Source organism: Puma concolor, chromosome B3 (genome assembly GCF_028749965.1).
Source record: "Puma concolor isolate L17-30 chromosome B3, mPumCon1.1.hap2, whole genome shotgun sequence".
In the NCBI taxonomy this organism is placed as follows: domain Eukaryota; kingdom Metazoa; phylum Chordata; class Mammalia; order Carnivora; family Felidae; genus Puma; species Puma concolor.
In genome coordinates, this window is record NC_141672.1 from 91,920,489 (window position 1) to 91,946,542 (window position 26,054).

At 34.9% G+C, this 26,054-nt stretch overlaps 1 long non-coding RNA gene across 2 annotated transcripts in view; it reads left to right on the forward strand.

Annotated features, from left to right (window-relative positions):
- The first annotated feature begins 4,317 nt into the window (after positions 1-4,317).
- Positions 4,318-26,054, forward strand: part of LOC147580207 (uncharacterized) — a 65,888-nt gene continuing 44,151 nt past the window's right edge. The window contains exons 1-2 of one of the 2 annotated variants that reach the window (XR_015252633.1): positions 4,318-4,647; positions 16,007-16,140. This is a non-coding gene — a long non-coding RNA (uncharacterized LOC147580207). The remainder of the gene's footprint in view (positions 4,648-16,006; positions 16,141-26,054) is intronic. The other variant, XR_015252632.1, reaches the window with a different exon arrangement.

Genomic DNA, 26,054 nt, shown 5'->3' on the forward strand with positions numbered 1-26,054 from the left:
CCCATGGCTTCTGGAAACTTGTTCAATGAGCTGGAAGCAAGAGTACTGATGGTGAGGTGTGCCTAGAGTTGGGATTCCCAAAAATGGTACAATGGGAGATCAAGGAAGCATAATAATCTGGGATATTAATGAATGGGAAAAGATAGTCCGTGGTGTAGGCCTTTCCAGTTGTTAAATTTTGAATAGATAGCATTCTAATGCCACTGTGAGACACTGCTCACAGAAGCCTCTTATATCAAAAAACATGGTCTGTGTGCCAAGACATCTACTCTCTCTTCCCATTTGTGGCCCCAACACATGGCAAAACACATAGATTGTACTGATACAGACAACCTTTAAAAAAAAATTTTTTTAACGTTTATTTTTCAGACAGGGACAGACAGAACATGAACGGGGGAGGGTCAGAGAGAGAGGGAGACACAGGATCTGAAACAGGCTCCAGGCTCTGAGCTATCAGCACAGAGCCCGACTTGGGGCTTGAACTCACGAACCACGAGATCATGACCTGAGCCGAAGTCAGACGCTTAACCCACTGAGCCACCCAGGCGCCCCATGATACAGACAATCTTAAGTGACTGAAAAAAGCACTTGGCTAGCTATAGGCAAAACTGGTAAAATTATGTTTAAAGTATTATACATACTCTGTGCCCTACACTCTTTCATTTTTGGGCCTCATGCCTTTTGGCCCACATGTCTCAGGGTGACCCTTTTAAGCCTATCACAAGTCTCAGGGTGACCCTTTTTATTTGTCTAGGAAAAACAAGTCTGATTTAAAAAAAAAACATAAAACAAACACAAAGTAGGACCTTCAAGTTGTAAGTTCAATACCTTTCATGTGTATAACATCTGCCTATAAATACAAAGCTTTATTGTAAGGATTTTCATAAAAGGCCCTCCCTAGGAATAGCAAATCTGGGACTCCAGACTGAGGCAGGTAGCCTGTTTTGAGAAGAGACTTTAATTTCTATTACAAACTGGCACGATGAAGGTCAGCTCAAAAAAAGTTCTAAAGTTGAAGCCCTTACCTATTTTTAAGGTCTCCCCTTTCCTTTTCAATGGACGCAAGGCAGGACTAGAGCTATTTTATCCGTTAGTCACAAAAGGCATAGTGCTTAGGAACTCAAAGCTTTTCAAAGGCCTGCGAAAATGTTTGAGGTTCTAGAAAAAACATTTCACTTAGTACAAAAGAAGAAAGAGAAACCCTAAAATTAAAATTAATTTTAATTCTACGTGTTCTAAATATAACATCATTGCAACCTCATTAATTATTAATCTCAGTGTTAACAAAACTATACCTTTGAAAATACTTAGTCACTTGCGCTTTTTGTATAATGATTGTCAAAAATTACATGATTATCATCAAAAGTCATCTTAAATTATAAACTGAATAAGTTATAACTAAATAAGCCTAAATATATTAATTTTTATTAATTCACTTATTTTTTCATTTCACATGCATTTTATTCACTTCACAAACACTTAGTTTATACTAGGTCAGCAGTGGTCAATGTAGAGCATTAGTACCCTTAGAAAATGAGAAGACTTTATAAGAAGAATATATATCTACATAGTTTTAAGTGAATTCGTTTTCAAATGTTCAACTTTCATATGTTCTCAATACAGTTTCTGATCTGTGTAAGAACAAGGGTGCTCCTCTGCTTCCATTATCCTACCACCTCATTTACAATCAATACTCTTTCTTCCCATTGCAATTAAAAGCGTGCATCTAGAACACACACACATGCACACACATGCACACACTCACACCTAGGGTGGTACAAATATTACTATAGATGCCGAAGAACTGAATGACTGTATTGCTAATATAACACATCTTTAGAAAATACCAGCACATTTTTGTTGATGTTGTTTTGCTTTCAACATAGCTGAGGTAGGAACAAGTTGTATTTCACATAATTTTTATTGCTTGATCATTGTGATTTTGGGGGTGGGAGCCGTATAACTCTGTAGAAGCTTAAAGATGTAAGTGACATCACTACAAGAAAACTCCTTCCATTTATACCTAATTATTTAGACAAATGAGTTATCTCAGTGTTTACACTGATAACAACCAGATAGTGGAATTTGAATTGGTATAGGAACCTGTCTTCTTCTAGCAATGTGATAAATTGAAAAAGAAAAGCTCTACCCATACCTGTAACAGATTGATATCCAACAATTTTTTGTTTATTTATTTTAAAAATCTTAAATTATTTTTATCATTTATTTATAAGAGACAGAGAGAGACAGAGCATAAACAGGGGAAGGGTAGAGAGAGAGGGAGATACAAAATTTGAAGCAGGCTCCAGGCTCTGAGCTGTCAGCACAGAGCCCAACGTGGGGCTCGAACCCGTGAACCTTGAGATCATGACCCAAGCCAAAGTTGTATGCTTAACCAACTGAGCCATCCAGGCACCCCGCATTTATTTATTTTGAGAGAGAGAGAGAGAGAGAGAGAAGGGGAGGGGCAGCAAGAGAGGGACAGAGAGAATCTCAAGCAGGCTCTGCACTGACAGTTCAAGGCTCAAACCATGAACTGTGAGATCATGACCTAAGAGGAAATCAAGAGTCAGACACCTAACCAAATGAGCCATCCAGGTGCCCTCCAACAAATTTTTCTGGTTTAAATTACTTATCAAAATTTAAAATACAATTTTTAATCAACTGTGACATTAGTAATAATCAGTCCAGAGGACATTTTTCAAAGCTGAAAATCTCAGGATTACAGGATTTTTTAAAAAATTATTTTTTTCTCTCTATAGGAGTATACAAATATTTTGTTTTCTTTTTGTTGTATAGAATATGATAGTGCAATCAAAAATATTTTTATGAAAAATATATTAGCATAAAATTATGTGAAGGAAGTTAATGGAAACATACGTTTATGGAAAAAGAGTACCTATTTTAAAATTTCTGAATGCAAAAACAGAACTCCTTCAAGTATTTTTTCAGTGGATGGTGGTGACTATTAAAGCACTATATAGTATTTAGAGTTCTTTGAAAACATTTAGAAGAATGATGTGAAAATTTTATTTTTAAATGTTAACATTTACAACACGGCAGAAATTATAATTCCTATAACCATTTACAATTATGGTGAAAATTATAGATTAAAAATAATATAACCCTAAAAATGTATAAGCAAGCAAGGTGTACAAGTTTTCAAAGTTCTTTTAGGGTCACTTGGGTGTCTCAATCGGTTAAGTGTCCAACTCTTGATTTTGGCTCAGGTCATGATCTCACGGTCATGAAATCAAGATGAGCCCACATCAGGCTTTGCACTCAACATGGAGCCTGCTTGAAATTCTCACTCTCCCTTTCTCTCTACCTCTCCCCTGCTCATGTGCTTGCATGCTCACTCTCTCTAAAATAAAAAAAAATAATAATAAAATAAAAAAACTATAAAATCCAACACACAAAGTTCTTTTAGAGGAAATTCTAGAAAATTGCTTACAGTTCTCTGCACTGGATACTGTGCTCAGAGCAAGTTTCCATGCTTTCCCATCCTACAAGAACTCTTGTAAAACATTTCTATGGTACATTCATATACTCAGAAGTTGCTCAAAGGGAAGAAGGCAACACAAACAGATTTGGAAGCTTATTATCAGATATGCAATACAGTTATTGAGAGAAACAGTCAAAATTAGTAACAAGAATCACTTCTTTATATACTTTCTTAATATAATTAACAATTTTTTCTTCTTGGTACATTTGTGGACCCTATTCTATATTCAGGCTGTTCAGGTTATTAATCTTAAAGGATAAACTTGGAACTGTTGTTAGTCTAAAATGTATTCTTAATTAATGTATACAGTATTCTTCTACCTTACTTTAGGACAATCTTTCATTTATTGAATCAACTAACACTGAAGAGTCCATAATGTCCAATTATATCACAAAGCATTGGGAGTGGGAGGTGGCAATGGCTTAAGGGGGAAGGGGTTATGAAGAATAATAAAATATGTCCCCTAATCTGGAAAATCGATGTTCCAGTTTTGTTCTTTAGTTTTCTACCAACAAAAAGAAAAATGATACATCTCTGCTTATAACCCCTGAATTCCTCTTAGTTCATCAGTAGAATAGAAGAAAACAGAAGCCATGATGAACACACAACATTATCTATGTTTCTCTGCCTTTGTATAAATTGTGTCATTTACTTCAATGCTGTTTATGTCCTTATTTGCCCAATAAATACTCACTGAAATCATCCCTGGTATGTGAAGGAAAAATTAGTCAATGTTTTTATATCTATTTTGGTTTAGAATAACAGACTCTTAAAGAATTGCTAGCTCTGGGCAGCGACATCTATTAAAGTAAGGCAGGAGAATCTGACTCATGGCCCAGTTGCAAATAGGTCTAATCTTATCTGACCAGTTCTGAAGCTGGGATGTCCTTCAAACTTGTCCCAAATTAAGGAAAGGGGATGAAGTGTTTGTATCCCAGCATCATGCAGTCATTGGACTTAGGGCACAATTCTAAAGGATATACAATCTCAGGCAATACAGTTACTGGAGCTGAAGGCATTATCCAGTGGCGGACATGACTCTAAGCTGCTATCAACGGCCAGTAGCTCCAGAAGTATGGGTGCATTGCCTGGGAAGAAAAGTTCTTGATGATGCACCACAGCATATATTCTAGACCTTACAGGTAAGTTATAATTTATTCATTTAAGCAATACCTACTTTATATAAGCCACGTTTTCTAGGTGTTTGGGAACACTGTTGATAAAAACAGCCAAATATACTTGCCCTATGAAACTTATGTTCTAGTGAGGAATAAACATTACCCGTGGTAAACACAAAGATAGAGGAAATTGTACTGAATGTTAGAAGATTATATATACTATAGTAAGAAGAGAAGGTAGAGCAGGAATAATAGTTTTTACACAGGTTGGCTACATTTTATTATTATTTAATGCAATGTTCACACATCCCCCTAGAAATTTAGTTTCTTGAAGACATTCTTTCTATATGCCTAGAATGAAGTCAGGGTTCAACTTGTTACTGGAGTGAATGAGTGAGACAGAATCTGAGAATATTCTCCTTAACTTAGAAATAAAAGCAGAAGGGATAGGGAGTTGTGTCCTTTTGGCTATAAACTGATCTGATAGAACTTGATAGAACATTCTGTACTTGATAGAACATTCTGTTCATATTAACAACTAGGTCGATGAAATTTCCGCCTTTTTTTCTCTTTTCTTTGATGATCTTAATTGTTACTCACACATCATGAGCAGAGCTGCCTTGGTGTTTAGAGTAAGTGGTTGCCTCTAGGGTATGATTTGAAAAACTGCATAAAAAACCCCTCCCCACAGAAATAGACGAAAGCATCCAAGTGGCCAAGTGTTAAAATTCCACTATTAAAGCTTACAACAAGGAAAATTAGTAAGAATTGTCATCTCCCTACCTTAAAAGCCAAGACTCCCTTTGTGATAACTCACTGAATCACTGAGTAATGTGTCTTCCTGACTACTGTGTCCTGAAAGAATTTAAAGTGTACGTGGTGGAATCCAAACTTGTTAAGATATGACTTAGAGCAGAGGCCCTCACTATCATAAAATAAGGAGAGGAAAAAGAGAAGAAGGTAGAACTAAAAGTTGTTTGTTTATACTCCTAGAAAGTGATGGACTGAGTTAGCTTGAGTTCTCCCTGGGTGTTCAACTGGTCATTAGATTTGCATACAATTTCCCTGGAGTACCTCATGAAAAGTCTTCTCCAACACAACTTCAGAAAAGAAGTCAGTCCACCTTGAAATTTTAGGACTGGGCAACAGCTATGGTTGGAGAATGACTGAAATATTGTGATGAAGGATATAAAAATTGTACAGCACTTCCTTTCCAATTCTTCTGTCACACAACAATAGATAAGCCTCCAGGAAGGGGTGGAAAACTTTGTTCTCTCAGGAGTCAATGATTAATAGGAATAAAAAAGAAAGGTGCATACATATCTATAAATGTTGACTCTATGTCTTATATTTTGTTTATAGAGAAAATTTTAAAAAATATTTTAAAATTGCAAAAAGAAATTATAATTAAATCCAATAATTATTACATATGATTAAACTAAAATATATTTATAAATATATTTTGACTAGAAAAGGAAGAGAAGAAAAAAAAGTCAATAGAAAGGAAAATAATAGAGAGAAAGGAGAATGGGCATAAGATTCTTTAAATAAAGAGGGATAAGCCAGATAGAGTGGTAGGATACAAGTGGAGTAGAATACCAATAACATAAAGAAGAAAGTGATAGACATAGAGGAAGAAGAATGAGACAGAAACTAGCAGCTGGAGGCAGAGTGGGAAAAAGAAAAAAAAAAGATAAAGAAACAACTATGAACACATGATGAATGTAATGGCAAGTAAATGATTCTTGATCCACATCTGGTGCCCACTGGGTTTTGAGCATTATGTTATCACTATTGTACCCAGACTTGTAGCATTTCCTGCTGGCTGAAACACTTAACACAACACTGGGAAATAGGTTTGCCATCAAATTTAAATTAAGACATGATTTTGGAATAAAGTTTTGTTTTCTTACGGGATTCAGTAAGTTTTACATGTGTGTGAAGAAAACACACTTTACTTTTATGGGCCAAATAATTTATTACCAATTGGCCAAAGTCTCTATGATATTAAAAAGTGGAATTGTCTTATTTCAAAATACCTGCAAGCAGCATTTTATAACCACTGCATTGATTTTACCTTTTATTTCTTTTCAAATTAAATTTGCTAAATGTAGACTAAATTATAATTAGTCTAAGGATATTAAAAAATATGCAGTAAAATAGTTTAGAAATATCCATTATTTATCATAAGTTCATATCTCTTAAATTAAAAGTGCAAACACATGTGAAACAACTCTAGATATTGTTTGTTTTGAAATAGTTCTCTGTGGTAGAAGCCATGACATACAACCCAGATTCCCCTTTCTGGAATGAAGAGTTTATTACTTTCTCTGGTATCTGCTGGGAATGTTGCCAAAAGAAAGCCTTCTGCTGTCAGCCCTTTATACTATCATGGTTACTTGAGATGAAGAGAACCACCTCTCCCAGGGTAGGTCCTTTTCCCAGGGTGACTGCTCAAATGACTAAGATCAATACTGCCCTTAGTCACAGGAAAGTGGTGACTCTACAATCACTGTGACTCAGGGCTCTCAGGGTCTTTTTGTAGTTCCTTCCTCAAAATATTCTAAGTCCTCCTCCAGTGCCTGGAACCAGCTGAGGCCAATTGTGCCATCTGGGTGGGATTCCATGATCCCAGAGCTAGATGTGGACCAATGTAGATCCAGTCCCATCTTTTCCCATTTAGGGCACTAATCAATTTTATACCAACCCATCCCAGCCCTGCACAGGGTTTACCTGTCCAGGACTTATATCTATGTGCTCATCCTAAGGCCCCACAAACATAGCTCCCATCACAAGAAGGTGGTTAGAAAACATTATATTTTATGGTATCATGAGAGGTTTGGTCACCAGAATAGGGCTGGGGTACTGATCTGGGGTGACTTTCACATTGGACATAGAATGAGTTTAGGTCTTTGTACTACCAACAGTTTGCCATCAGTTCTTGAGCTTGAACTGCTTGGTATATACCCTTGTTGGTTTTTACCTGTTCTTGGTTGTAGAGCAGTTGTCTGTACCCAAGAGAAATGAGGATAGCAATAGGCATCCTTTACCCTGTAAACCTCCTGCTGCTGGTACCCAGCATAGTCCCTTTAACTCCTCCACAAGTTCTATGCCACAAGTTGGGTAGTCCATCAGGTATGGCCACAACTAAATCCTTTAGTGGCTTTCAATATCATTGATCCACAATACCAATGGCCCATCCAATCAATATCCCCCTTTTTCCTCAAGCTTTCCTAGGTCAATTTTAAATTGTGTCAGATGAGAGATGGGTATTCCTTATGCGAGAGTGAGCATTCTTTTTTCTTATCCCACAGGCTTCTCACCTATTCTTCCATTATGTATACAACATAGGCAATTAACTCTGAAAGTGTTCACATTCAAGGTACAGAAGGATTATGTCCTAAAGAGTTTAAGAGGAAAAGATTAGAAACTACTCTGTTCTGTACTTATGTTATAAAATTCTTAGTAGTAAATATAGCATGAACACAGAATGAATTACCATTCAGATTTTCTGGTGTATCCTGGGTAAGACTTACAATTATAGTCATCATCAACGAAGCATAATAACAACCTAAGAGGGTCACTGGAAGCCAGTTTTCATAAATAGCATAATGGAAGACACAGCATCACAGTTATGATGTAACTATCATTAGACAAATGATATAAGGGTACTGCAGAAGCAACACAATTTATATTGCTTCACTATAGACTCCAAAAATCCATGACATTTTGAGTAAAAACAGTGTTGCCACCTTCTTTTCAAAGAGGGTAGGTTGGAGAACAAGAAAGTATCCATGACTGACCCATTTGGCAATAAAGAAGGCAAAGAGATAATTCCTGAAACTCACCAGAAAGATTTGGATTCTGAACACTTTGTAGATTCTTCACGAATTGACGAGAATGAAATACATAACTCATCTCTGTTATTCTAAATCTTCATCAAGATATCACCATGTATCACATGGGCCTATGAATTTTGTAAGTCATTTTTTTTAAAGTAAGCTTCATGCCCAGCATGGAGCCCAATTCATAACCTGAGATCAAGACCTAAGCTGATATCAAGAGTTAGACACTTAAACAGAGTCACCAAGATGCCCCTGTAATCCATTTTTTTAAGAATCTTTTTTTAGTGTTTATTTATCTATTTTGAGAGACAGACAGAGAAAGCATGGGTAGAAGAGAGGGAGAGATAGAGAGGGAGAGGCAGAGAGGGAGAGGCAGAGAGGGAGAGAGGGAGAGAGGGAGAGGGAGAAAGGGAGAGAGGGAGAGAGGGAGAAGAGGGAGAGAGGGAGAGAGGAAGAGAGGGAGAGAGGAAGAGAGGGAGAGAGGAAGAGAGGGAGAGAGGGAGAGAATCCCAAGCAGGCTCTGCCCAGTGCAGAGATGTGGGACTTGATCCCACAGCTGTGAAATCATGACCTGAGCTGGAATAAGAGTTGGAAGTTTAACAAACTGAGCCACACAGGCGCCCCCACCACTTTGATCCATTTTTAAAATCAAATTGTTTATATAGACCTCACAAAAGTATTTGTCAAGGGCCTCAAATACCCTAAAAGTGACCTTGACTTAACAATGTGGGGATAGGTAGGTTTAGCCTTCCCGCTCAAACTTAGGACAAATATGAAAATCATTCCAACTTCAGAGTTTCACACAGGTTTAGCTGAGGCATCTCCTGAGATTTTATCACAACTGAATTTCTCCATCTGCCCAGACCTGCTCCCTTCCCTGCCCACCCTTCCCTTCCTTTGCATGAGTATTGATCATAAGAGCACTCACTGTCTAATAAATGTCCAGCATGCTAATCTCTGTGTCAAGGGTCTGCTTACTAAGCCAACTAACCTGTGACACACTATCATTTCCAGTTGAGCATGGGTTATAAAATAAAAACCTGATTTTCCTAATTTGGGAAAACTTTGGAATTAGAACACATATTTGGATTAGAAACTGTGTGTGTATTATTGAGTTGTATTTATTGAGACTCCAGTATTTCAGATTTCACTATTTCATACAGAGAGGCCTTTGACAGTTTACTGAAATGAATGTTCTTTGTTAAATAATTTTCCAAGGACCTCCTAAAATGGTATTAAGCAAGAAAAGTTGCAGAATGAACTAAAATTATAGAACACATAAGAGAAGAAACACATGGTTTTATATGTAGAAGTCACAATACTCAGTAGCAAGAATTTAAAAGGAGATTTCAAGGACACTTGGGTTGTTTCCATATCTTGGCTATTTTAAAAAATGCTGCAATAAACATTGGGGTGCACTTATCTTTATTATTGTTTTCATTTTCTTTGGGTAAATACTCAGTAGATGAATTGCTGGATAATGTAGTAATTCAATTTTTTACTTTTTAAGGAAACCCATACTGTTTTTTGAAGTGGCTGTACCAAGTAGCACTCCCACAATAGTGCATGAGGGTTCCTTTTCCTCAACATCCTTGCCAGCACTTATTATTCCTTGTCTTTTTGATTCTAACCATTCTGACAGATATAAGGTGATATCTAATTATGGATTTGATTTGCATTTCCCTGATGATTAGTAATATCGAGCATGTGTCTATTGGTCATTTGTACATCTTCTTAGGGAAAAAAAATATATTCAGGTCTTCTGCCCATTTTTAATCAGATTATTTGTTCTTCTGGTGTTGAGGGTCCATCAGTAGAAAATTGTTTAAAGAAGATGTGGTATGTATATACTCAATAGAATATTATGCAGTCATAAAAAACAATGAAATCTTGCTATTGCAACAATGTGAATGGACTTAGAGGATATAATGCTAAGTGAAATAAATCAGACAGAGAAAGACAAATACCATATGATTTCATGCATATGTGGAATTTAAGAAAATAATGAACAAAGAAAACATAAAACAAAACAAAACAACAACAAAAACAACAACAGAACACTTAAATACAAAGAACAAACTGGTGGTTGCCAGAGGAGAGGTGGGTTAGAGGATGAGTGAAATAGACTTAAGAGTACATTTATTGTAATGAAAACTGGGAATGGATGGAAATGTTGAATTGCTATGTTGTATACCTGAAACTAATTACACATAATGTGAATTATGCCCCAATTATTTTTAAAGCTAAGAACCAAAACGTATATAAACATGAAAATAAATCAATAATAAAAGGAGATATCATTGTAAATGCTTTAGACATTAAAAAACATAAGAGAAATAATATTATGCCAATAAGCTCTTAAATTTAGAGGAAGTGAAAATTCACTTACTAAAACTGACATAAAAAGAAACAGAAAATATGAATAATCTTATAATTATTAAATAAATTGAATTTGTGATTATAATTTCCTTATAAAGGAAACTCCTATTCCAGCTAGCTTCCCTAAGGAATGATTTTATTTAAAGAAGAAAATAATTTAGGGGCGCCTGGGTGGCTCAGTCGGTTAAGCGTCCGACTTCAGCTCAGGTCACGATCTCACGTTCCACGAGTTCCAGCCCCGCGTCAGGCTCTGGGCTGATGGCTCAGAGCCTGGAGCCTGCTTCCGATTCTGTGTCTCCCTCTCTCTCTGCCCCTCCCCCGTTCATGCTCTGTCTCTGTCTCAGAAATAAATAAACGTTAAAAAAAAATTAAAAAAAAAGAAAATAATTTAAATTTGAAATCATTTCAACTTTAAAATAACTCTGCTTTATGAAGCCAGAATGATATTCATGTCAAAACTTCTTGATATAAGATAATATAAACAATTATAAGCTAAACTTATTGTTTGACATAAATAGGAAAATATTTTTTAAAACAATCATACTGAATCCAGAAATCATCAAAAGATTAATTCATGGTAACTAATTTGCACTTATAGAAATATAAGATTAAATTAATACCTAAAAGCCAATCAGTATAATCCACAGTAATTAACAGAAAAAAAAGAAATATATATGATCATTTTAATGGATGTAGACATACACGTGATAAAATTCAATCTCTATTCACAATAAGACACCAGAAAACTAGAAACAGGAAGGATGTGTAACAAAACTCATGGAAAATACCAATTTCAATGGTGCAGCACTATAAACTTTTCTTCTGAGATCAAGGAAACAAGCATGTCATTATCACTGTTTCTATTATACATTATACAATAGATCAAGGCCAAGGTGTAAGAATTATAAAGGAAGGAAAAACTGTCATATATATTCTATACAATCAATATATAGACTGATTCCATATGTAGACAACTCAAAGAAACTATAATCGAAAATTTAAAATTGAGAAATAACCTTAATAAAGTTGCTGTATATAATGCAGATATAAAATAGAAATCAATTGCATTTCTCTCCACCATAAGCTAGAATAAACTAAGCATTTTAAATATATTATTTTTAAATAGCACAAAAATATCAAACATTAATACAACCACTTTAGAAAACTACTTGGCAACATCTACCAAAAGTAATTATATGCATACTCTAGGATGCATACTCTGCAATGCCATGTCAAGGTATGAAACCAATAAAAATTTATATATATACTTATAATAGCACTATTCATAACAGCCCCAAACTGGAAATCTCTCACATGCTCATCAATAGAATGGATAAAATAATGTATGTGTTTACAAAATGTTATATATTCAGCAATTAGAATGAATGAGTAAAATATATGTAAAATTATAAGTGAATTTCATAAATATAATGTTGGTAAAAAAAATCAACCAAAAGAAAATTTACTGGATGATTCTAATTATTTAATGTTCAAAAGTAAATTAAAAGGGGATACAGCAGAGGTTTCAAGAGCATTGGCAATATTCTAGTTCTTGATTCGGTGCTAGTTACAAGAGGTCTTTTACCTTTAAAAATGTATTAAATTGTGCATTGGTAACTTATGTGCTTATTCTGATATTATATTCAAATATAGTAGTTGTAATAGTAAATGTGTAAAATTTCTTTCAGAAATGTAAAACATGGATTGGAAAAAGCCAATGTCATAAAGGTATCAGTTCTCTGAAACTAATATACAGATTGAATTTTGTGGAAATTGACAAGTGATTCTAAAATTTATGAGGCAATGCAATCAGTCAAGAATAAAAAGACAATCTTGAAGAACAAAATGTGGTATAAGGACTTTCTCTACTGGATGTCAAGATTCAAATTGCTATAGTAACTAAATAGGTCAATTATTTGTTTCTGGGTAGACAAATACAGGATAGGATAGAATAGAATAAAATAGAGCACAGAAACAAAACCATGTTATGACACTGCAGAATTATGGGAAAATTATGCTATTAAAAATATTGCTGGAGGGGTGCCTGGGTGGCTCAGTCGGTTAAGCATCCGACTTCAGCTCAGGTCACGATCTCACGGTCCGTGAGTTCGAGCCCCGCGTCAGGCTCTGGGCTGATGGCTCAGAGCCTGGAGCCTGCTTCCGATTCTGTGTCTCCCTCTCTCTCTGCCCCTCCCCCGTTCATGCTCTGTCTCTCTCTGTCCCAAAAATAAATAAACGTTAAAAAAAAAATATTGCTGGAAAAGTATTCATTTGGGAAAAACTAAAATAAAAATCCATTGTAGGTGAATTTTAGAACTAAATATGAAATGAAAACCAGTAAAATTATAGAAAAGAATACAGCATAGCTACATAATAATATCATGACATAGAATCATTTTTAAATATTGACATAAAATTATTAAAAATATTAAAAAATGAGGCTAAATTAAGATGCAAAATATTAATAAAATTATAAATAGAAATAAAAATTTCATTAAAAAAAGAGTGCAGGGGCGCCTGGGTGGCGCAGTCGGTTAAGCGTCCGACTTCAGCCAGGTCACGATCTCGCGGTCCATGGGTTCGAGCCCCGCGTCAGGCTCTGGGCTGATGGCTCAGAGCCTGGAGCCTGTTTCCGATTCTGTGTCTCCCTCTCTCTCTGCCCCTCCCCCGTTCATGCTCTGTCTCTCTCTGTCCCAAAAATAAATAAACGTTGGAAAAAAAAAAAAAAAAAAAAAAACAGAGTGCAAAGGAAATACTATGTGGAAAAAGAACTGCAACACATAACACGAACAATGGGATCCTATTTGGAATATATAAAGAGGTCCTGCAAATCAAAAACAAACTACTAGACAACTCAATAGAAAACTGAGCAAAATACTTGAACATGCTTTTCACAAAAAAGAATATCCAAGCAAACACAGCTTGCTCAATATCTTGATTAATCAAATAAATAAAAATGAAAACCAGAGTGGAATACCATTTAATACCCAAGATAATAGCTAACATAAAAATGATATCATATGTTGGCAAGGAATGGCCAACTGGGAACTTTCAGACATTGCTTGTAGTGCATAAATTAAATATAATAATTTTGGAAAGCTATTAAGCATTATTAATTAAATCTGAAGATCTTCCTATCGTATGATTCAGTAATTTCACTTTTTTTTAATAATTTTTTTAACGTTTATTTATTTTTGAGACAGAGAGAGACAGAGCATGAACGGGAGAGGGTCAGAGAGAGAGAGGGAGACACAGAATCTGAAACAGGCTCCAGGCTCTGAGCGGTCAGCACAGGGCTCGACACCACGGACCGCGAGATGATGACCTGAGCTGAAGTCGGAGGCTTAACCGACTGAGCCACCTGGGCGCCCCTAGTAATTTCACTCTTAAGTATACCCCAAAAGAAATGTACGTCCATTTACACCAAAGAGATATGGACACGAATGTATATAACAACAAAATTCGTGATAGCTTCAAAATGAAAGTAACTCAATATCTGTCAGTATTAGAACAGATAAATAAATGAGGTATAATTATACAGGGAAATAGTATGCAGCAAAGAAAATAAGTGAAAAATTGGTACAAGTAACAACATGAATGAATCTCACAAACATGATGTTGATGAACAGTGCTTCAGTACACAATAATTTCATTTATATAACAGAACACAAGAAAAATATGCTGTTAAATATGCACACTTGTTAAAACTTTATAGCTTTATAGAAATATAGTTTTTATAGATATGCAAGAACATGATAACCAAAAATATTAGGTGAGTGGCTACCTTCGGCAGGGTGAAAAATTAGACTAAGGGTAAGCAAGAAGATAGAATTGAGACTTTATGTTACTACTAAGATATTTTTTGCAATTTTAAACAATCCCAGTTAAAGACGTGTTAACCAGACCTATAGGACAGCCACATGCTGCACAGTCACTACCTAACTTTAAGATACTCTTCATACGAGCTGAAACATGCAGGATGCCTTCTGATGTTATGCACAAAAATGATCCTGCCAGAAAGTCCAAATAAACAAAATAGGTTTTCCTCTAATGCATATTGATTTAATCTCAGGATTCTCTTTTATCATAGTTGTGGCATGAATAAAATGTTTGTGAGGGCTCCAATTACTTGAGCAACAATAGGTCTCTTAATATGATGCCATTCATTACTTATATTTATTTTGTATCTTGGCAAAAAATTGCTGTGATGTTTTAATTCAGTAGTTAAGTAAATAAGAGGTTTATTTGGCTAATTTTATGTCTTCCTGACAATTCTATGATGTTCTTACCATGTCCCATGCAGACTTAGCTATACAGTACACGGGAAACTTGAGTGGAAGTTTCTTCCCCATGACCACTCAAAGTAGGCCTAGGGTTTACATTTATTTACTTTTTTTCCCCAACATTTTATTAGGAAAATGTAAAACACACAGCTAAGTTGAGAGAATTTTACACTGAACTCTAATGTACGCCCCTACTACCATTAATATTTTATTTAACTTGCTCTATCACATAGCTACCTACCTATCTATCCCTTTACCCACCCATCAGTCCATCTCATCATACAATTATTAGTTTTATCATCTCAGTCATTTATCACAAGGTAATCCTCAATGAAAGCACCACCCAAGTCAAGAAATACATTTTTTTCCAATAACATTGTCCACCCTCCCTATTTTTTTAGTCCTTAGGAAAGTAAGTGATACTAAAGGGAGGATTTTTTTTCATAAATGTGGAATTTTAAGGGAATTAACTCACTTTGCCTTCCTGTTCTCACTTTTTTTTTTGGTAGGTTTGTGTGTAAGTCAAAATGAAGAAAGAATTTCACACAAAAATTGTGCATACAACTTCTTCCTAGGTTTTCTACTACTTTCCCTAACATATATTTGAATTTCTTAATACTTCAAAACCCATAATATTAAATATTTTTAAAATCATCAAATACACTGGGATAAGTCAGTAACAAGTAAGAAGTAAATCTCTTTAGTAAGTAAGAAGTAAATGGAATATTTGCTAATGTAAGTTTTCTAAATATGGGCAAGTTAGAGTTTGTATTTGCCATTATCAGGTGAAGCAGTTTGCATTGAACCTACCTAATACAACCTAATGTTTTTTAATGTGTGATTTTTTTTCTGAATTCCCCTTGGACATGAATGCAGAAAACCACACAGTGAAGAAAGCTTTCCCTTTTTTTCTGTGGAATGATTTGACTTCTCACACTTCTGTTGGAATGAAAATTAGATTCAAGGACAGCTCTGTACCCGATAACTCTGACAAGGTGTGAAATGCTAAGGTTTGTATGGCTGCCATGAACATATGCAACATTTTTTTTTTCTTTTCCTTTTTTCTTTTTCTTTTGTGTGAAGGCTTCAGGCTGTCTGTCCTGGAGTAAAGAAATTATACACTTGTGGCTCAGCTATCCTGTCTGTAATGTCCAGGCTCTCCAAATGCCAGCTCTATCAGGGAAATGCCAGCTCCCTGAGGGTTTCTTATGAATTACGTAATTGTTTATAAGGATTGACAATGTCCATGGCTCTCCTAGTTTATTTTCTGAGCTTCTCCATTCTCACCAGCTGGCACACCTTGGAATCGTATTTGAAAGAATGTAGCAAAATTTTAGAACTTCCATGAATTAACAGAGGAAAAGTTAGCGATGCGTTAGAAGCAGGAAGGGACAAATGGGTGGATTTTTTTGTTTACTTACATGAAAATATTACTATTTCTATATGATTGTGAAGGGTGGCATTGACAATTTATATCCAGAATACATTAAAATTCATATATTTGAGTTAAATATGATTTTAAATTTTTGATGAAGTCATAAGATAAAAGTAAGGCCTATAGCCCTGTCAATGTGAAAAGTAATTATGAATGTATGTCCACTTAAGTCTGCCATGAATCCACAAGTGAAAAATGAAGCCCTGGGGATGATGAACATAGAAGCTTAGTGACATCGACAGATAACCTCCAGTTCTTGGACTTTTTAAGCCAAAAATAAAGAGGATAATTTAAAGTTATGATACAAGATGAATATACAAAAATCAGTGTATTTTTTTAAGTTTATTTTATTTATTTGGAAAGGGGGGGGAGAGAGAGAGAGAGAGAGAGAGAGAGAGAGAGAGAGAGAGAATGAACCCCAAACAGGCTCTGTGCTGACAGCATACAGGGCTCAATTCCATGAACGGTGAGATCATGACCGAGCTGAAATCAAGAGTTGGATGCTTAAGCAACTAAGCTACACAGGTGCCCTGAAATCAGTGTATTTCTATAGACTAGCACACACTAGCAATGAATAACATGGAAATGTGATTAAGGAGAAATTCCCCTGGAAACATCACGGAAAAAATAAACTTACCCAAAGAAGTGTAAGACTTGTACACTGAAAGCTACCTACCATTATTGGAAGAAATGAAAGAAGGTGTGAATATGACTCAGTAATTCACTACTGGGTATTTACCCAAAGAAAATAAAGACACTAATTTGAAAAGATATATGCACCCTATGTTTATTGAAGCATTATTTACAATGGCAAAGATATGGAAGAAACCAACCCATCAATAGATGAGTAAAGAAGATATGGTATGAAGTGGGAGAATAGAATATTCCTCAGTCATAGAAAAAGAACGAGATCTTGCCATTTGTGTGAACGGACCTAGAGGATACTATGCTAAGTGAAATAAGTCAAAAGGAGAAAGACATATGATTTTACTTACATGCAGAATATAAAAATAAACAAAACAAAAAAATAAACCAAGAAACAAACAGTAAACAAAACAAAACCTCTTAAATACAGAGAACAAACTGGTGGTTGCTAGAAGCGAGGTGGGTGGGGAGATGGGTAAAATAGATAAACTGCAGAAATGAAAAGCACAGCATGAAGGAATATACTCGATAATACAACATTGTATGGTGGCAGATGTTCACTATCCTTATCATGGTGAGCATTCAGTAATGATAGATTTGTTGATAAATATGTTGTCCACCTGAAGCTAATGTAATACTATATATTAATTATACTTCAACAAAAAAATTATAAAAAATAAATAAAGAAGACAAACAAATGCAAAACCATCCTGTGTTCATGGGTTGGAAGACAACATTGTTAACATGAAAATACTTCTTATTTTAGTCTGCTTATTGCTGCTATACCATTTTACCACAATTTAGTAGTTAAAAAACACACAGATTTATTCTTTTACAGTGCTGGAGGTCAGAGGTCCTCCAGAGAATAATAAGAATGGGGGTCTTAGATGCTAAAGCCAACATGTTGGGAGAGATGTTTCCTTCTGGAGGCTTCTGGGGGAGATTCTCTTTTTTGCCTCATCAAGCTCATAGAAGTTGACTTCATTCCTGTTTGTGGCCATATTACTTCATTCTCTGCTTCCATCATCATATTGCCCTTTCTTGGAGTCAAGTCTCCCTGTGCTTTTCTCTTATAAGTACACTTAAGATTATGTTGGGCTCTCCAAAATAACCCAGGAGTATCTTATGATCTTTAACTTAATAACACCTGTGAAGTCTTTTTTGCCATGTAATATGACATATTCATGGGTTCTAGGGATAGTTATATGGACATCTTTTGTAGGGCTGGGGGCCATTACTCATTACCACACTCCCAAATTCATCTACAGAGTCTATGCAATGTCTCTCAAAATTATAATTGCTTTCATTGCAGAAATGGAAAAGCTAATTCTAAAATGTATTTGGAAACAAGGAATCCAGAATAGCCAAAGCAATCTTGAAAAAGAATAAAGTTGGAGAACTCACATCTTCCAATTTCAAAACTATAATGCTTCAGTATTTAGGACAGTGTGGACTGTCATAGACATACAGATCAATGAAACAGAATTAAGATTCCAGAAATAAATATGTACGTCTATGGTTAATTGAATTTGAACAAAGATGCCCAAACCATTCACTGGGAGAAAAAGGGTCTTGTCAACAAATGGAGTAACTGGATATTCATATGCAAAAAAATGAAGTTGAACCTTGCCATGTCACGGTATTAAAAAAAATAGCTCAAAATGGATAAAAGACCTAAATGTATGAGCTAAAACTATAAAACTCTTAGAAAACACAGGTGTAAGTCTTTGTGATTTTGAACTGGGCAACATTTTCTTAGATATGATGCCAAAGCATAAGCAACGAAAGAAAAAATAGATAAATTGGACATCATCAAAATTAAAAGCTTTTGTATGTCAAAGGACACTATCAAAAAAATGAGAAAACAAATCATGTAATGGGAGAAAATATTTAAAGTCATGTATCTGACAAGAGTCTGGTATCCGATATATATATATATAAAGTACCCTTACAATTCAACAATAAAAAGACAAATAGCCTAACTTAAAATTAGGTCAAGGATTCAAACAGACATTTCTCCTATGAAAATATACAAAATGGTCAGTAAGCACATGAAAATATATGCAATGCCATTAGTCATTAGGGACATGCAAATCAAAATCACAGTGAGACATCACTTCATAGCAATTAGGATGGCTACAGCAGTAATTTTTTTAAAAGGACAATAAGTACTGATGAGAATATGGAGAAACTGGCACCTTCATATGTTGCTAGTGGGAGTATAAAATGATGCAGCTGCTTTGGAAAAGTTAGTTCTTCAAGAAGTTAAACAGACTTACTGCAAGACCCAGCAATTCCACTGCCAGTTATATACCCAAGATAACTGAAAACATATGCTCCTGTAATATTTATAGAAGCATTATTCATAACAGCCAAAACCTCATAGGAACAATCCAAATATCCATCAACTGATGAATGCATTAATAAGATGTGGTATTTACATACGTACAATAAAATCTTATTCATTCATAAAAAAATAAAATACTGATACGTGTCATAGGATGGATAAACCATGAAAACATTATGCTAAGTGAAGGAAGCCAAGCTCAAAAGGCCGCATATGATTCTATTTATATGAAATATCCACAATTGGTAAATCCATAGAGACAGAAAGTACATTAGTAGTTGCCAGGAACTGAGGAGAAAAATGATGGGCAGTGACTGGTAATAAGATTTTTTTTTAATTGCTAAACATATCCTGGAATTAGATAGTGGTAATGATCGAACAACCTTACAAATATAGTAAAAACCGGTGAATGTAAAAAAATTAAAGTATTAAGGAGTACTTGTTGTGATGAGCACCTAGTTGTTATATGGAAGTGGTGAATCACTATACTGTAAACCTGAAACTAATACTACACTGTATGTTGACTGGAATTTCAATAAAAACTTAAAAAAACAAAGTATGCATTACAGATAGAAGGATGGAGTTTAGAGTTATTCCTAAGTCCAGGAAACAAATAAGCTCTCTATTCTCATACTTTGAATAATGTTGACAGGTTTTTTATTTTACTGTGTATAACTTTTTGAGAATACAACCAGAGATACTGAATATCCAAAGGTTAAAAAACTCTATGGTCTGTTCTAGAGTAGGGAAAAAGATATCTCGTGTTTTCAATTCTCTTTAACAGGATAAGAAATTGATGTCTCAAATACGGAGCCTGTGTATCCAGACTGTTTATATGTAAGAGTGGCAAGGGACATGGAGTGTTTGTTACAGAGAGGAAGGTTACTATGTGTTATAGACCAAATGTTTGTGCCTCCTCAAAATTCATATGTTGAAACCCTAATCCCTGATGTGATAATATTTGGAGATGGTACCTTTGTGAGGATATTAGGTTTAGATGAGGTCATAAAGATGCTTACCCTCTGCAATGAGATTGTTGTTCTTCTAGGAAGTGGAAGAAAGACCATAACTTTCTCTCTCTGTAAGGACACAGCGAGAAGGCAATTGTCTGCAAACCAGGAAGAGAGCCCTTTTCCAGTACTGAATGTGCCAGTACTTTGATTTTGGACTTCCTAGCCTCTAGAATTGTGAGAAATAAGAGTGTAAGCCAGTCACTTCCTGGTATTTTGTTATAGTAACCTAAGCTAACTAATACAATATGGAATAAAATAGGAAAAGGAGAATGGAAAAAAGAAAGTCAGGGAATAAGAAATATATTTGTTTAGTATAACAGAGTTCAGGTCAGAAAGAGATTTATAAAGACAATTGGTGTAATATTATTTGTTGTTTTATTTTTTTAATTAAAAATGTTTCCATGGACCACAAATAGACTGTAGATGGAATATAACAACATTGCTCTGTTGATCTAGGTCTCTTTAATTCTTTTTAAAAATGAAATTCTAGAATAGATATGCTTATTAATTTTTATCCATGTAGGAGTCATAGAGAGAATGTTGTTTTCATTTTGTATATTGTGATATAATTATATACACACAATTTTTAATATCTTTTAGGAAAATACAATGAAGCAGGCAAAGAAAAGGATCTGTTGAATTCTTTTTATTTGAAATGGTTGTTTTATTTTTCTTTGTTTGTAATGAACTGGGTCATTCAGAATGAGAGTTCAGGGTGAGTAGGAAGTAAAGATTGCAGATTAATGGGGCAGAAAATGAAAATAACAGGGCAGAACGAGAGCCTTGCCAATGGTAAGGGTTATGGCCAAGTGTGATAAGATGGAGAATTCTCTGTACATTTGAGAATAAAGCTCCCTCCCATAATGAGACATCCAAATGATCATCCTATCAGCCATTTAGACCAAGTATCATTTTGCTATTCCTGGGACTCCTTCAGATACATACCACTGTACAGGCTAGCAAAGAATAGCAACAAACCTGAGTAACTAAATAAACAAATTAGAACAATAGGTTACTAGACTTGTGTAAATAGTAAAGTTGTAAACAGAGATAGATTCAGGCTTATATGCAACCTGACTAGTTTCTCTCAATATATACTACCTTACCTTCACGCCAACTGCACTCTTTTCTGGTCTTCATGGGGAGTTTGTCTTTTCAACTTCAGTTCAAAGTGATGCTTCCATGAAGCATCACTTAGAAGTCTGTCCTAGATTTGTCTTTTAAACTCAGTGCTGATAGCTATGTGAACTTGGGGTAAATGATTTATCCTCTTAAGCCTTATTTGCTCATCTGTAAAATGTACATTTTTGTCCCAGAAGCATAGACCCGCAGAGATTAAATAATGCCTGTGAAGTATTTTGCACAGTACCTGAAGGAGTAAGCACCCAATTAATATTACATAGCTAGTGTTTGTTCAACTCTGAGGCTCCATATCAGACATTACATTTTCCTTCTCCAAATATGCATTAAACCTAGTTAATGTTCCCATGTTGTTCTCAAGGGACATGTTCATAAATGACGTTAGCCTTTCTCTTTTCCCTTAAGAGCTGTGATCTCTTGAGCTCTTTCCACTCAATTTCTGTATTTCACAATCTCTGCTCTTGAATTGGCACTGGTGTCTCAATTCCTTGCCTCCTTCTAATTCTCTTATATCAAACTCTAATCCTCAAGCTTTACATGTAAGAAGCATTCAACAATTTTAGGCAGATTCTTTTCAAAGTGCAAGAAAACTAGCCATGTACTCTGTATTCCTTGTGCTACATTTTTGGGCAGGAGAAACTAAAAGAAAAGCGATGAGGCTCCCGGAAGTCCTGAGAGGGTTTCCATACAGGAACTATAAAGGCCTATGCCTCCTCACTGACGTTTGCTCTCTCAATCATCCGTGCCACACCATTACTCCTCAGAAATTGTTTTTTCCCCCAAATTGTGTTAAAGATCAAAGATATCTGTAAACTACAGATGAGCATCTTACAATGCATGCAGAAATAGATTCTGTCAAACATAAATACAGGTACTATTTGTGTAGTATTGCTAAGGGATTTCTCAAACTTCAATGCTTAATCATCACTTTATTAAAGATGCAGATTCCTAATTCATTTGGTCTGAAAATAATCTCAAATGAATTTAATAGAGGTAGTTCATGTACCACACTTTGAGAAATGCTGCCTATGAAATGCTACCTAAGAATTTACACCTTAAGAAAAAAAGCAAAAGCCCAAAGATGTTTCTATATGCACTAACAGAACATAGTATATAAACAATTTACATATTTGTAAAAACAAAAAAGCTTTTGCATGTACCTTAAACAATTTTACTCTGTATCTTAAGCATTTAATTTTAATTTAAGCTAGGTAAAATAAAGCAATCCTTTGCTTATCTCAAGGACTGTATTCTTGCAACATTCAGAATGAAAGTGCTAGAAGTAGAAGTCAATTCCCCATGAGAAATGATATAAAATCCCAGGATTGCACACCCTTTTTTATGAATTACAATCCAATGGTGACTTTGCTCTTATTATCCTTAGGAAATGGCTTGCTTGTGCCAAGATTTTCAGAGAAAACTCTGAGAGATCGATTCTTAAGACATCAGAAGAAAATATCATTAACCACTCAGAAACTGCAGGCAATAGGCAAAGTCCACTAAATGGGAAAAGTTTTCCCTAGGAAGAACCTCATTATAGTGTTTCATGTGGGTGCTTCAAGGAAGAAACTGCTAGGTGACAAAATGATTTTGATATTATGGAAGTTCATTTAAAAAGGATTCTGTCTGTAATGAGATGGGGGTGCATGACCCATGGAAGGACTAGAAGCAGCAGCTGAAGAATAGGTGATGGCAAAGGGAAAAAAATAAAAGCAAAGCTGTGATAACCTTAGCAATCAGTAATGTCTCATGGAATTGAGAGAACGAGACCATCAGCGAGAATGAAAAAAAGGACAAAGCATATAAATTTTGGTTTTAACTCTTCTCTGTCTCTGTCGCTCTCTCTCTCTTACACACACACACACATACACACACCCCAGAACAGATCGTATTTTCATTTAAGTAATTATAATTACTTGTTCAGATACACAATCTCACTTTATAGATTTTTTTTTGATTCTGTGTCTCACTGTTTTATTGTCATATATATGTATATGTATATAATATATGTATATGCATATAATAAAAATATGTATGTGTGTATATATGTGTGTATATATATATATACACACACACATATATATATATATATACATATACACATATATATTTGTGTGTGTGTGTGTGTATATATATATATAATATATATATATATATTATATATATATATTGCTTTAAAATTCAACAGAGACCATTGAAAATTAAAAGTATTCAGGCACTTTTCTTTTTCCATTTACATATAAAATTTTAACCTTTTCCAATCTGGGTTTTATTTTCAACTGAGTCTAAAATCTCTCCAGAGCTAGCTCTCTCCAGAGCTGTTCTTTTTCTGGACAACATTAATATTTTGATTCATTGTTTTCAATTTTTTTGGCAAGGTCTTACCCTCACCTCATTTATTTTTAAAACTTTAAAAAACGTTTATTTTTTGAAAGAGACAGAGTGCGAGCAGGGGAGGAACAGAGAGACAGGGAGACAGAGAATCTGAAGCAAGGCTCCAGGTTCCTAACTATCAGCACAGAGCCTGAAGTGGGGCTCAAACTCACCAACCATGAGATCATGACCTGAGCCAAAGTCAGATGCTTAACCAATTGAGCCACTCAGGCATCCCAACCTCATGTATTTTTAACCTTTACTTCAGAAACTTAGCCACTTCCTTCATTCTAAAATATTACTTTTTAACTTGATTTGGTCCTTTCCCTCTTGAACTCACTTAGATTTATTTTCTTTGTTAGAATGTTTCCCTTTCCCTTTCCTTTGCTTCCCTTCTCCTCTAGTAATCCCTTCTCATTATTTCTTTGTTCTTTCTTTTTTTTCTTTTCTCTCCTTCCCTCTCTTCTTTCTTCTCTTCCATATTTTTCTTCCTTGTCTTCCTCTTCTTTTTCCTTCTTCTTTGAGGTTCACTAGGAGAATTCTATTTATTCCTTTTCTGTACCCACAAAGAGATCAGTTCATTTATAAATATCCATTTTCTACCTTGGTAATTCACATTCTCTCTAGGTCTATATTCTTCAGTCTATTTTTTTAAACATATCTCCATTTTGCTGTCCAATCAAAGTCTAAAATGAATCAAATACAGGTATATAGTCTTTCTGTAAAATAACATGCTCATTTTTTCCCATTATGACATTGGCACCACCATTCCCCAGATTTTTAATACCTAAAGTCTTAGTCATGTTTAAATATGTTCTCTTTCTTCCATGGCCTAATTACTAACAAATAGATTGGTTCTTTTGACCATCATTGATAGCTCCCTTACTTTTCTGCTTTTATATTTATGACTAAATCTCTAACTCTCACCAACTCATATCTGAACCGTTATATGGCATTTTACCCAATCTCTTTGCCTGTAAGAGTAAAGAATCCAGAAATCAAATCTTACAAGAACACATGGAAAGCAAAGGAGATTATCCAAAGAAGCGCGAATTGAGAGAAATGATATTAGTGGTCATATCTCTTCCAACACTGGCATTCCATGGAATCTACTAACTTAGGTTCATGGTTTTATTATATTTATATTTTTACTTACTATTACTTAGTTTTCTGAACCTGCCAGGAAACAAAAAATAAAGACCACGGTATTGTGAGATATTGTCAAACATCACCAAAAAGAAAAACAAAAAACAAAAACACTCCAAACCTAGTGGTAAGACAAAGCTGGGTTTATTGCTTACTGAGGCAGGGACAGCAGTGCCCTGACAGTATATTAGAGGGAAAGAATAAATTCAGGATATTTAATAAGATTCTGAAGTCAAGTTTAAGGTGCATTTCCAATTTAGGAACTTGTTTTAGATTGATTAAAATCATAAAATAATAATTTAGAGTTTGTAGATATAGAAGGTCAACAGTTTTGAGTAAAGAAGTTCTAAGAGTTAAGGTATAAGTTGTCCTATGATCTTTCTCTTTTTTTATATATTTATTTTTGAGAGAGTGTGTGTGAGTGTGAGTGGGGAGGGGCAGAAGATCCCAAGCTGCTCCTGCTGACAGCAGAGAGCCCAATGTGGGACTCGAACTCATAAACCCTGAGATCGTGACCTGAGCTGAAGTCAGACACTTTACCAACAGAGCCACTCAGGTGCCCCTGTTTTTTGCTCTTTCTATTAAGTAATTGATGAGTCTTTCAAGAACTCTTGGGGGGAACATTTAGTCATTTGTAGCTTTTATCTTCCCAGACAAGGGTTTCCTGAGATAGTAAAGTTATGTTGAACTTTTTTTTAGAGTCTCCATCTCTTCGCAAAGAAGATTTTAAAACACTTACATAGGGTTTTAAAACATATATTACAACTGCAAAAATAAAATTTTATGAGAAAAATGAGCACAAAATCTCTCACTTCCTGGAAACAG